Genomic DNA, 12831 nt, shown 5'->3' on the forward strand with positions numbered 1-12831 from the left:
TTTGGCATCTAATCCGGCTTTGAATATGCAGGAAAAGAACGTACCATTTCACACATTTGCGCTTTAAAATTTCACTGTCCATGCTTTAATGTAAGTCTTAAGGTTTGTATTTCGTTTAATGCAATTCTATTACAAATGTATTATTTACAGAATGAAACATACTTACAAAACTGGACATTGTAAAACTCATATTCGTTGTTTGGAACCAGAGATCCACCTTCCAGAGTGACAGATTCATCATTTAAATGACAGTCACCGTTGGAGGCGTAGTCCACAGACCAACAAGCAAATTTTGTTTCTCTTACGCATGCGTTAAGACAGTCATGCACTGTCGTCTTCGAATTTGTCTTCGTGTGATGTAATGACGACACAAATCCAGGGTATTTTTGAAATTGATTATAGGGGTAGGTTTCTGTAAATGTAATGAAGAATTGCTATAAATTAAAGTCGGCAAATTAAATTATCCATGGAACTAAATGTTCAACGTTATACACACAAGCTATCTGAAATAGCCACACATACATACATACATACATACATACATACATACATACATACATACATACATACACACACACACACACACACACACACACACATACATACATACATACATACATACATACATACATACATACATACATACATACACACACACATACATACATACATACATACATACATACATACATACATATACATACATACATACATACATACATACATACATATACACATGCATACACACACGCACACACACTTACGCACTCGCGCGCGAACACACACACACACACACACATACACACACACACACACATACATACCATATCATAATTTATTTGTTTTTCACCAAGTTAAGCTATACGAATTTCAAGAGTAAATATGGAATTTATAATCCCGGTCTTTGCACGTCACACCAACCCCTATCTACTTCAATTGATTATGCGATGCTCTAAATATTAGTCATAACATTTAATATCAAAATAAGTTCTGAATTTTGAACTCTTTCGCTTGCACAGGTACAATACGTAGTCCCCTTATTTGTTTCATTCATTTGGAGACCCTTGATATTATAATAGGGAGTGAAGTTTTCACTGTGATTCGGAGAAACGATAGAATGAACCATAAGTTACTATTTGTTCCTTTACCATTGTCACTATGAGTTAAAGACTATTTAGGTTATTTTTTTCTTTTGTTTTTTGTCAATATAGTGATTGGTAAGTGCTACTGATCCCTAGGTTCCTTCTACATTCCTTGCCAGAATGTAGTAGACAGGTACTAGGACTTAATATGATAGCACCCCATGACAAGCGAGGACAAGTGTGACATACTCGGGGTATTTGCACGAGTGCTGGCAGTGTTCTCAGCGGCAGTACTTAGCGAATAAAGTGCTGCAGAAAACACTGCTAGCACAAGTGTAAGCAACCCTGAGTACCCACCCTGGCCCTCACGCCGCATGGGGTTCTGTTATTATTACATATGATTATCCGCAACAACATATTTTCATAAAAATGACACGCTGCGATCACATATTTTCGTGCAGAACAAACGATAGCGTCCTCACTTGCATATCATTTGCCTGCAGGTATGCATTGTTCTCGGTATTGCACTGCAGTGCAAATATGCGCGCGCACCGGTGCAATTAATCTCTGGTACATATGTAATATTATCTAATTTCACATGCACACACCTTCAATGACTTCATAATAGTCGTAAGTACCGCTGGTTATCAGTTGTACATCAATACCCCATGCAGTCTGTGAACTAAAGTAACAAATACGACCCTTGTGATAATAGTCGACAGATCGACATTTAAAACGAACTTCCTTCAGACAAAGCGACAGACACTCGGCAACGTCAACATTTTCCTGTTTCAGTTCAAAATAACTCTTCAGAGCTTTCCGTTCGTGTTTCAAAAACCTATTGTATGGGAAGTTACCTGCAAGTAAAAGAAACGTCATGTTTGGGAGATCGCTGAAATGTGTGCATTGCATGCTAGTTATGATTAAGAGTCAACCATTATTGAATGTGTCTATAAAAGGTGGACTCTGTAAAACAAATTTGCGACGTCACAGTAAAAGATGAAACGACTGGTTTTGAAAAATTGCAAATGAAAGTCATAACGTGAAAAGAAGCATGCAAAAAATATTCACAAAAATTACAATGATTGAAATGAATTTATCAATACACCACACACAAAAAATATGTACATATTAAAGAAAATTAATATATTCATCATCTGGTGAGTGCCACAGAAATAGCTCGATCTAAACTAGTCAGACCATAACCATGACAAAATAAACATGCATAGAAATAAATACAAATGCTTAGCTGTAAAGCAAAAAAACATGATGTCAACGTTGTAGTAATTAGCATAATTAATATGAGATAACAATTATTAGAGTACCATTGAATTGACTTCAAGCCGTTAAGGAGAAGAAGATGTAGGAATGTAGCTTACAACATTATGAAACTTTAAAAGAAAAAGGTTCAAGGTGTATTTTTAGCAAATTAAATCTCTATATTAATGATTTCTGTAATTCAAGGAAAACCAAGTAAAACTTCTCACCTATAATACTTTCAAAGTAGTCAACGTCTGTATGTCCTATGAGATTGGTGTTTGAAGTCAATGAACTTTGCGATTTTACTTGACAAGTGTTATTTGTTTTGACATAGTTGACAGCTTGGCATTGTACGCTTTGGTGATCAAGACAGGCAATTAAGCATTCTTCATCAGTCACGTTATTCAATTCCTCAATGGTGTATCCAGGCAGCATTGCATCCGCCGTTTTACGGAATTCTCCTCGAGGATATCCATCAACTGCAGTGACTAATCGCAATTCAACATTTTACAATATTAGTAGGGAATACAATCTGTCTGTCTGTCTGTCTGTCTGTCTGTCTGTCTGTCTGTCTGTCTGTCTGTCTGTCTGTCTGTCTGTCTGTCTGTCTGTCTGCCTGCCTGCCTGCCTGCCTGCCTGCCTGTCTGTCTGTCTGTCTGTCTGTCTGTCTGTCTGTCTGTCTGTCTCTGTCTGTCTGCCTGTCTGTCTCCCAACATGCATGAACTCATGCGTACACACGTGTATACATGTTTATACATACATACATACATACATACATACATACATACATACATACATACATACATACATACATACATACGTACGTACGTACGTACATACATAGATTTACATAGTAAACAGTTGTGGTGGTTTCTATCTTGAATAAGTCATATTTTTGCACTTAAGTGACTTGCATGTGAATTTAGCAATTAACAGTTAATCAGGTTTTACCTATTAACAAACGAAGTTTATGATTTAAAACACAAATATAACCAATGTCTATAGGTATCATTAAAATTATGAATTTGACAAATCAGTACACTCAGTGTGTGTAGTAAATGTAATTAGACATGTGTCTAATAAATATGCTATTGATTGCCATAAAAATATGTTTCTTTCTATTCATTCAGGTCATACCCTAATGCATTTGGAGCAAAATTGAAAGTACCAGTCGAGACATATTGACAGATTAGTGACAGATGTAACATAAAAACACTGCAAATAAAATGGCAACGCCCTATTGAAAGAGAATCTATTATATTGTCAATATTGAAAACTAAATGTAACGTTGTATAATGTCAATTTATTTGACAAAATTTGGGTATGATGTTATTGACATAGACACATTTTATTTGATTCATTTCTGAAATATTGATTCTATATGTCACTTCCGGATAAGACCTACTCAAAATAAGATACTTTAATGTATATAATATTTAATCACTCAGAAATAAGACAGCGAAAACAAATAACTAAATTCAACATAAACCTATATATTGTATAGAGCTAGAGACATTGATTACTGAAAATGTGCGTCTTACCCAGATCATCTTCTTCACATTTGGTTTCCTTGGCAACGCATTTTCCATCCAGACACCGATGATCTGAACCAGGGCAGATGACTGAAGGAGCACCTTGTTGTGATCAGATTAATACATGATACTTATAGTAATACTTCAATTGAACGAAAACGCAATCACAATTGTAATGGCACATGGGACTTAATCAATATGTATGTTCCAATATATTTTCCATTTTAACACAGTCAGCCAGAATAAAGATTTACTTTCTTAAGAACGAGATTACGTTTTCCTATTACATCGAACCTTTTCGCTTCGAATGAAGTATATAACAACAAGTGTGTGAGTACTTTACTAGTGAAAAGAGGAGACCGATTCTTGGCCTGTAAAGGTAACATGTATCTACTTTGTTGTTGCTGAAAGCCGAAGCCCCGAGCAACGCCAAAGTACGCTGTACATATGTCAGACTTTAAGCTAGAACGACTTTAGTCATGCTCTCAAAACATCCATTTTAGCTAAATGCTTATTACACATCAAAGGGTTTACAAGGACAGATATCTATATTAGCCAATTAAGGTGTAACTACAAAAGATTGGAGATTAACGACGAGACTCGGGGGATTTATGTTTATGTCTTGATTACACATAAACCCGTAAGGCACACAGTTAACGTTCAATCAAGTTACATTCACAAGGAATAAAATATTTAGCGTCTGACATTAATTGTGGAATTTATTTATGATATAAAGTTTGAATACAATTAAATTAGGGTGTTAAAAAGTTGTTAGCGATAAATACAGTCCATAAATATATTTCAAATGTCCTCAATAAGGCGGCGGCAGCGGTGGCGGTGATGGTTGAGGTGGGTGGAAGGGGGGGGGGGGGCAGGATTAAGATATCCATGTATATAAGTAGTTGCTGCTACTCGATTGTTTGTACCAGCTGATGGTAATCTGAGGGCAAATAACACCCTAATCCGAATGCAAAATGGCAATATTTGAGGCTGTAGCATTTCCATACATCTCAAGTCAGCGTTTATATGGTGAGGAAGTGTATTGAGTTTTGTAATCATGATTTAGAGTATCTGATAAGATTGAGGCCTTTGACAAAGTATTACATAATTCTTTGATGCTGCTTGTGGTCGATCTGTTCTCCACCTTTCCGAGCAGTATCCCGGATGCTACTATCTCCAACGCGGCTAAGATAACATTTGTATATTGAGGTATGTGATGAAATACATTTCATATGTAATTTGAATATTGTATGCATATATTAAAGGCACAAGCTGAGTTTATAAGCTTTTTATTCAAGTGAAACAAACTTTGATTAAACTATTCAAGTATAATCTTAACGTGGATGCATACCTCCTATCACATTACAATATGTGTTCAGACATTGTTAGAACTGTTGATTGCATAGTATAGAGTTCCTGTACATTTTTTGATACGCATAATAAATTACGTCATTGGATCATTTGTAAGCTATATCCCAATAAATGTTTGAGTTCAGTCAATTACAAGTGATGGATAAGGTATATCCCTTGGCTTAGGAACATTCTGCAAAAGCTATACTGTTTTATATCATGCTATATTGTATTGGTGTCTGAGCAGACACGGAAAATGTCAAAACTGTCCATGCACTATTTAAAAAGATATGGTGCTGTAAATATTTGTAAAAAGTAACTGGTTTGCAAAACCTTGGTTGGTTGGTTGATTGATTGATTCAGTAAGTAGACTAATTTACATACCTTTTAATATGCATAGAAAATAGCACCCCCAAGAAATATTACCTCAGCTTCTACCCCTTTAACCTTTAATACTGACATGATTGTGTTAGTAATATTGAACATGATGTAGTGTGTTGTTTACATACCTTGACAATTGGATGAATTACAACCTACATACATTTGACATTGATCTAGCCTCTCAACACATATACCATTTGGACACATTATATTTCCATCTGAGCATACAGCTGAAAACGAGTAGAGATAATAAGTGTTTCAAATATTTATTTGCCATTCTCAAATGTGTGGTATCCCAATGTCAAATCTCTTATATAAATCAAACATTGGAGAGGGAAATGATCTTAAGGTATTACCGTTTGAATGTTGAGCATCAAATCTTTTCTAAAAATGTGGGCATTGCTAAATACTGTAGAAGTCAAAATCTTTAATACATCGAGACTCTTTTCAAGTCAACCCCCTAATATCAGGTGAAATCTTTCTTTTGAGATATTGATCTTTGGCCTTGACTTTCAGGGTCAATTATCAAAATCAAGCTATTGCTTTCATATCACAGATACTTTATTATATCTACTTGCGGCTAACAAATAATAACTTACCGCGAAACTATAAAAACTGTTGTACATTTTCTTTATTTGACAACATTGACCTTTGACCTTCAGGCCACTTATTAAATAGCTATTTTGTGTGTATTGCAGACACTGTGGTTCTCAAGTGTCATCTTGCGCCCATTAAATCTTCGACACAATAAATACTGAACAAGGCAGGAATATACATGTACTTTAATATTTCATCCATTAAACACAAAGTAGTAAAGTTTTTGGGCTTCAGCAAAAACTGTTTTTATGTAAAATCATATGTGTAGAATGTTCGACCTGTCCTACAGTTTTTAAACTGTACTTTAATAAATATTGATTTTTTATCACAAATATGGCCACCTTTAGGTCAAATTTACATCTGTCGACATCGTCAAACGTTACGTACATATGTCCAATATGATATGTTACCTTTGTGCCAGGTATGAATGAAATTGCATGTCAGAGAAATTGTATTACGAATTACGTATTAACACAGGGACTAATGCAGTGGTGGTCATGATAGACCTCGCCTTCGGGGGACGAAAGCAAAAAGAAGTTTACTCTTTTTTTGACTTACTTTGCGTGCAGTTTGCTTCATCACTCCAATCTCCACAATCATTAACGAGGTCACAAACTTTCCTTTGAAGAATGCATACCTTATTCATGCATGTATACTGGCCAACTAGACAAGATTCTGGAACAGAAAGGGAATAGAACTATAAAGGGACTCCTTAGACTGTAAACCAAAATACACACACTGATAAAAGTCATCATTTATCGTTGTCTAGCTAATTTCACCCATCTCTAATATAACACTGTACAATTATGGTATCCATTCATGTGAAAATTTGTTGTATATAATTTTACCTAATTGATAATTTATCTAATGTAATTCAGTTTTTGATTTTCGTAGATTTAATAGCAAAAATTTAATTTATGTGGCAATTTACATTAAATAGGTACGATCATGATATTGACGACCAAGGGGTTAACTGTATTATCTGCAACACGATACCCTGTCAGGGAAAAGAGATCAATCATACTTTACTACTCATGTAATTATTAGAGATACTTATGGGGAGAGAGAGAGAGAGAGAGAGAGAGAGAGAGAGAGAGAGAGAGAGAGAGAGAGAGAGAGAGAGAGAGAGAGAGAGAGAGAGAGAGAGAGAGAGAGAGAGAGAGAGTGAGAGAGAGAGAGAGCACGCGATGGATTATCATATTACATATGCATACTATTTACCCTTTAGCTTTGTTCTTATTCTTATATATTTTAAAAATACAGTTTTGTACATTTTAGTGGATTCTTTAAAGCATTTCTATATAAGACTAATACATTTTCGTTTCCATTATTTTTGGCAATGAAGAGCAGTAATATTGTCATCAATATCACCTCAGCGCATTGCATGGTAACCCATTTTAAATTTCCTCTTAAATCATCCATGACCTATTTTGGCCTTTAAATACATAATTGGTAAGTCCTGAGTGACTGCAGTTAAACATGTTACTCATCCAGCATTCTGAAATTGCCAATTAAGTCTAGCATAACCCTTGTGATGGTTTAGCTTGGAGCAGATATGTAGGCGTCTTGTGTTATCTATATGGAATTAGTACACCAATGTACACTGCGATTTGTTATCAGATATCCTGAGGATGGATATTTATCTTCCTGGCAAAATTGGGTTAATGTAAAAATCACATTCGCAAACAATGAAATATTAACTTTACCTTTCAACAAACACGATACAATTACTATAACCATACCACTGAGAGACATGCAGACAATGTATGTCTCAGTTGTATAGGTATAGTTAGCTATAAACATTACACAAAACAAAAACATGAAATGAAATCGGAGATTGACAGGAATAATATGATGTCCCACTCAGCATGTACATGTTTCAATTCTAGTATCTTAGATATGGCGGATGTCTGTCCTCGCGTTTTGTAACAATGCTGACGTTCATGTTGTGAACGCTTGATAAGCGCAATTACTTCCCATGGGTGAGCGACAGTTTGCAAAAGCTGATGTTACAGCTTATCGCTAAGATACGTATTTCTGTCATCTGTAGTGCAAACAGCAAGCTTAATTTAACCAAAGCATGCACTGATATGTTTTAACAGGGTTGTATTCTTCGTTCTTGATTTCACTTTCTGAATATTTTATTTTCTTCAAATTACCCAAACTAAACTTAAATCTTAATAATTATTCACAAATTATTTTAAAAATTTGCTTAAAGAATGAAACTTAAAGGTAAGGTAACGATTTACTGCCATTTTTATCAGATAAAGTACTACAGTCATGGTCAGGAATTCTCTTTTTTCATTATCCAAATGTTAAAACATTTCACCCAAATATGTATGCATGTTCATGATTCAGAAACATCCAAAATGCAATATCAGGAAAACATTTTCTTAGTCACGATCGAACAGTCGCTTTACAAAAGCATTATTGAAAACATTACATATTTCAAATATATTGATTGTACAAAATCGCCACCTACAAGTTAAATTCATCGGGGTACTTTGAATGATTGTGAGTGCCAAAAGGAGTGGGAATCTACAAAAAACAGAACTAAGGGATAATCCTTTAGCAGGTAGTACCCTGCTATGTCATAAATGAGTCATCCTAAAACAACACACATTTATCTAAAAAAATAGCCATTAAAAAAATTGCGTCATCTCAATTCACAAGAAGCTATGTTACAATAACGGATACACTTGAAATCACTTCGGGAGAATGAAATACTCACCGAGCAGAGTGCAGCCGTCTTCGTCTGAGTAATCTTCACAATCTGGAATGCGGTCACATTTCCAGGATATTGGAATTTGACGAGTACCACCATCACATAGAAATCCGTTCACAACATCTGAAAAAAATATTACGTTGTATCATGTGATATAACTGCTACTGTTCTAATATGGGTATTGAGGATCAGATGCCAATACGTCCAACATGAAGTATAAACACCCATTTTGAGGTTATAACATATTCATTACACACCAAGTGCGTTATATGGCGGGAAATTTATGTGTATCTTTGCAATTCGGTTGTCATTTACATATACTAAGATTACACAAATTTAAGAACATTTTGTAGAACTCTTAATTTAAACTCAATACTACGTTTTCTCGCATATTCCACCCACATGCAATAACAGAAGTTATCGCAAAGTATATATGGCGAATTTTCATTATCTGAAGTAATGGCATACTAAATGTGTACATTGAGGTATACGGTACGTATTGCAAATGTCAACGTTATCTGATGTTCAACTTTGGTACGCATGCATTCTTTCAAAGAAGTTCAAGTAAAATTTGTGACAGAGGTGATGTAGAAGATGAATACCATTTTCCTTTAGTATGTTCCTTCTATGACGATGAGAGGAAAAAATACATCCCAATAAAATCCATAGCCGAGCCATTTTAATAAGTTCATAAAACTGATGAGAACAAACGAACCTGAACTTCTAACATCTTTATGTGAATTTGTATACAAAGAGAGACAGTTACAAATGAAATGACATATCATTATTGATATGTGTTCATTTCCTTAAGAAGTTATCATGTATATATTTATGTATGTAATGAGATCATTTTTAGTTGACAATTATCCATCCCTATCCCTAAATAAATATCCTAATTAATATCTACCTACCACAGTTAATTTCATCTGCACCGTCGATACAATGTTCAACACCATCACAAATTTGGTCGTATGGTAAGCACCGCCCAAAGTTACCAGGTGACTCACAATGGAACTCTACTGCTTTGCAAACTGCAAGACATAGGAAGTACCCAAGAATAGGCGAGAATATAATATAACTTACATGTTACTATAAATGATAACATAATTAACTGTATCATCCTTATAGTTCTATCTATACCTTTCGGATGATCTCATAAATAAAAATGACGTTATTTTTTTTATCAAAGTATTACCGATATATTGTACTTTCCTTCTGATTTAAAATAGGTATCGTTTCCCTAAAAAGAGGGGAAGGTACCTCCCTAATGATGTCGTTAGTTGCAAATTCCAGCCACAATATTACCTCTTGTGGAAGGACGTTATACATTTATTACAAATTTTAGCTATCACAACATACATACATACATACCACAATTTTGTTCATTATAACTAACATACTTTAATACCACATTTGCCTTCAATCTTACCTCAGTTGCGTTCATTCAACCCATATAACACTTACCATAGTTGCGTGCATCTTCTCTATACTAACAAACACACTTACCACAATTGCGCTCATTCAGCCCATATAACACTTACCACAGTTGCATTCATTCAGTCCATTATAACAAACACACTTACCACAATTGCGTTCATCCTCCCCATTATAACAATCAGTTATACCGTCACAGTGCTTTTCTTCTGGTAAGCACAAACCATAAGGACTGCCTGATTCACATCGAAATAGGATTTCACCACAAGAACCTTTTTATGACGAATAAAAAAAACCATTCATATGTGAAAGTTCAAATATAACAGTACGGAAGCACATCGCCTATAACATAATGTAGTATTTGTTATTGCAGTTTCACAGCTTCTTTTGATTGTTATAACGATGATCAATATTATCTTGCTATCTTTATTCGCATTTGAGATTTTTCCATGGTTTTTTAAAATTTTGTTTCAGTTTCCCCATCTTGCTTATTGATTATAGAAATGCATATTTAAACACTTCGAATTTTCAGTGGATTGGTACATTGTTTCCAGAAACATGTTGCACTTGATATGAAAAGATCCATTACCGTCAGTCAGTTAGTTATTAAGTTAGAGAGTGCATGTCTGGGGTTTGTTACAAGACACAAACACAAAGTTACAACTACTGATTTGGTTCATAGTCCGTATAATACTTGAAACGAAGAGAATGAAATTGCAATAAAGGAAAAGGTAAGTATACACTGATCGGGAAATGCTTCTGGCCAAGACGTATCGCTCAGACTTAGTTGAGCTGCCTCAGTAGTAAACGTTTTCAATGTCCCAATATACATGTGTTTTACCTACACTTTATCAAATAAATAAATAAATAAATAAATAAATAAGTGCAATTGTGTCTGCCGAATGTTCTTTATCTTCAATCTTTATTAAGAAGGGGTTTAGTGTAGAATAGGTGTCGCTCATTGTTCATGGTGCATATCGTCTTTACATTAGAGGGTATACACATATTACTGTTCTAACCTAACTGTAATAATTAATTCTCTAGCTTTGATACAGATGTAATGTCAGTCCACTGTTCGACATTCTTACTCTTGGAAGGTGGTGAAGACTCATGAGATTGATTGATACAACTATAAAGTATAGCACCGTCATAAAATGTCCATGTTATTTTGTTAATCTACAGTATTTGACAACCCAAACACAAGGAAATTAGGATAATTCATTGCAAACTTAATCCACTATTTTGTATACAGAACACATTTATTTGGTTTGGGAGCTTTGAAAGTGCTGAGAACAAGGTAGCTGAGACAGACATTATGCATTTCTTGTTTGTTCATGAAAATGTATTACTTCAGACAATGAAAACTTCGTATTTGTTTTAGTATATATTTGTTCTTGTCATCTGCATCAGCATGATCAATAGAGAAAATTAATAGTGTCTATGTTTACAATGAATGCCGTAATAGAGAATGACCAGTCATATCAGATTGGAATGTAATAAAATATCGCCAACATTCATATTTCTAACAATACAGTAATCGATTAACTTAATTGACCCCTGAATAGAAATGAGTATATGCTTTATTTTCAAATGGGTAGTGCAAATAAAAAAATGATCTCCTTCGCGTGGATGATGTTTGCTAAACACTTGGACACGTTCGTTGGGATGATTAATGACCGTCTGCATGTACACTAAAGATTATAATATTCTCTCTTTAAATATGTTGCTGTATACTATTCAATGTTTAAGTTTGCAAAGTCTGTTCATAGGGTATTTGTTTTGAAAGCTGTGAACATTTGCAAGGTCACATTAAAACGATGCATATGTCAACACCTTTCGTGAAGTGACTTTTGTATTCAATTCAGAACATTTCTATAATCCTTACCATATTGGCATTCGTCTTCATCGCTACCATCTGGGCATTGCTTTGCGCCGTCGCATACAAGATACGATTTAATACACATAATACCATTACTGCATATGAAGTCCTCTTCTAGACATGGTACTGTGTTAAAGGAAGAAAAATCACAATTCAAATTAAATGCTGAATAATTTTTAATTCTTACAATAAACACCATAGGATTGCAGATATGATTGAGGGAGTTCACAACGCCAATTATAATCTAAGAACAAGTAGTATTCACAATGTCGTACTTCCACGATCTTGTAATAAGTTGAATGATAAGGCTTTTGCCGTCTGTGGTCTGAGACTATTTTATTCCATTCCAGAAGAGTGAAATGTCTACATGAAGTTGAGCAATTTAAATGAGTGTGGAAGACGTACCTTTTTAAAATTTCCTTACAACTTTCCCCGTGTATGTGTTTTTAAAAACACATTTTAGAAATTGTTTGAATTCACTAATTTTACCTGGTGTGTATTAATAGTTTTTTGTATGGTGATTTTTAACATATCTTTTAACTTAATGTGCAGTGCTTTTGAATATTCTTAAAATAGCGGAAGCGCTTTAGA

At 34.5% G+C, this 12831-nt stretch overlaps 1 long non-coding RNA gene across 1 annotated transcript; it reads right to left on the reverse strand.

Moving 5' to 3' along the window:
• Positions 1–8942: 8942 nt before the first annotated feature.
• LOC144447964 (uncharacterized) lies at positions 8943–10530 on the reverse strand. Its single transcript, XR_013482073.1, has 3 exons — positions 10511–10530; positions 9839–9958; positions 8943–9050 (listed from the first exon to the last, which is right to left on the reverse strand). It is a non-coding gene; the product is annotated as an uncharacterized LOC144447964 (long non-coding RNA).
• Positions 10531–12831: the final 2301 nt, after the last annotated feature.

Source organism: Glandiceps talaboti, chromosome 17 (assembly GCF_964340395.1).
Source record: "Glandiceps talaboti chromosome 17, keGlaTala1.1, whole genome shotgun sequence".
NCBI lineage: Eukaryota > Metazoa > Hemichordata > Enteropneusta > Spengelidae > Glandiceps > Glandiceps talaboti.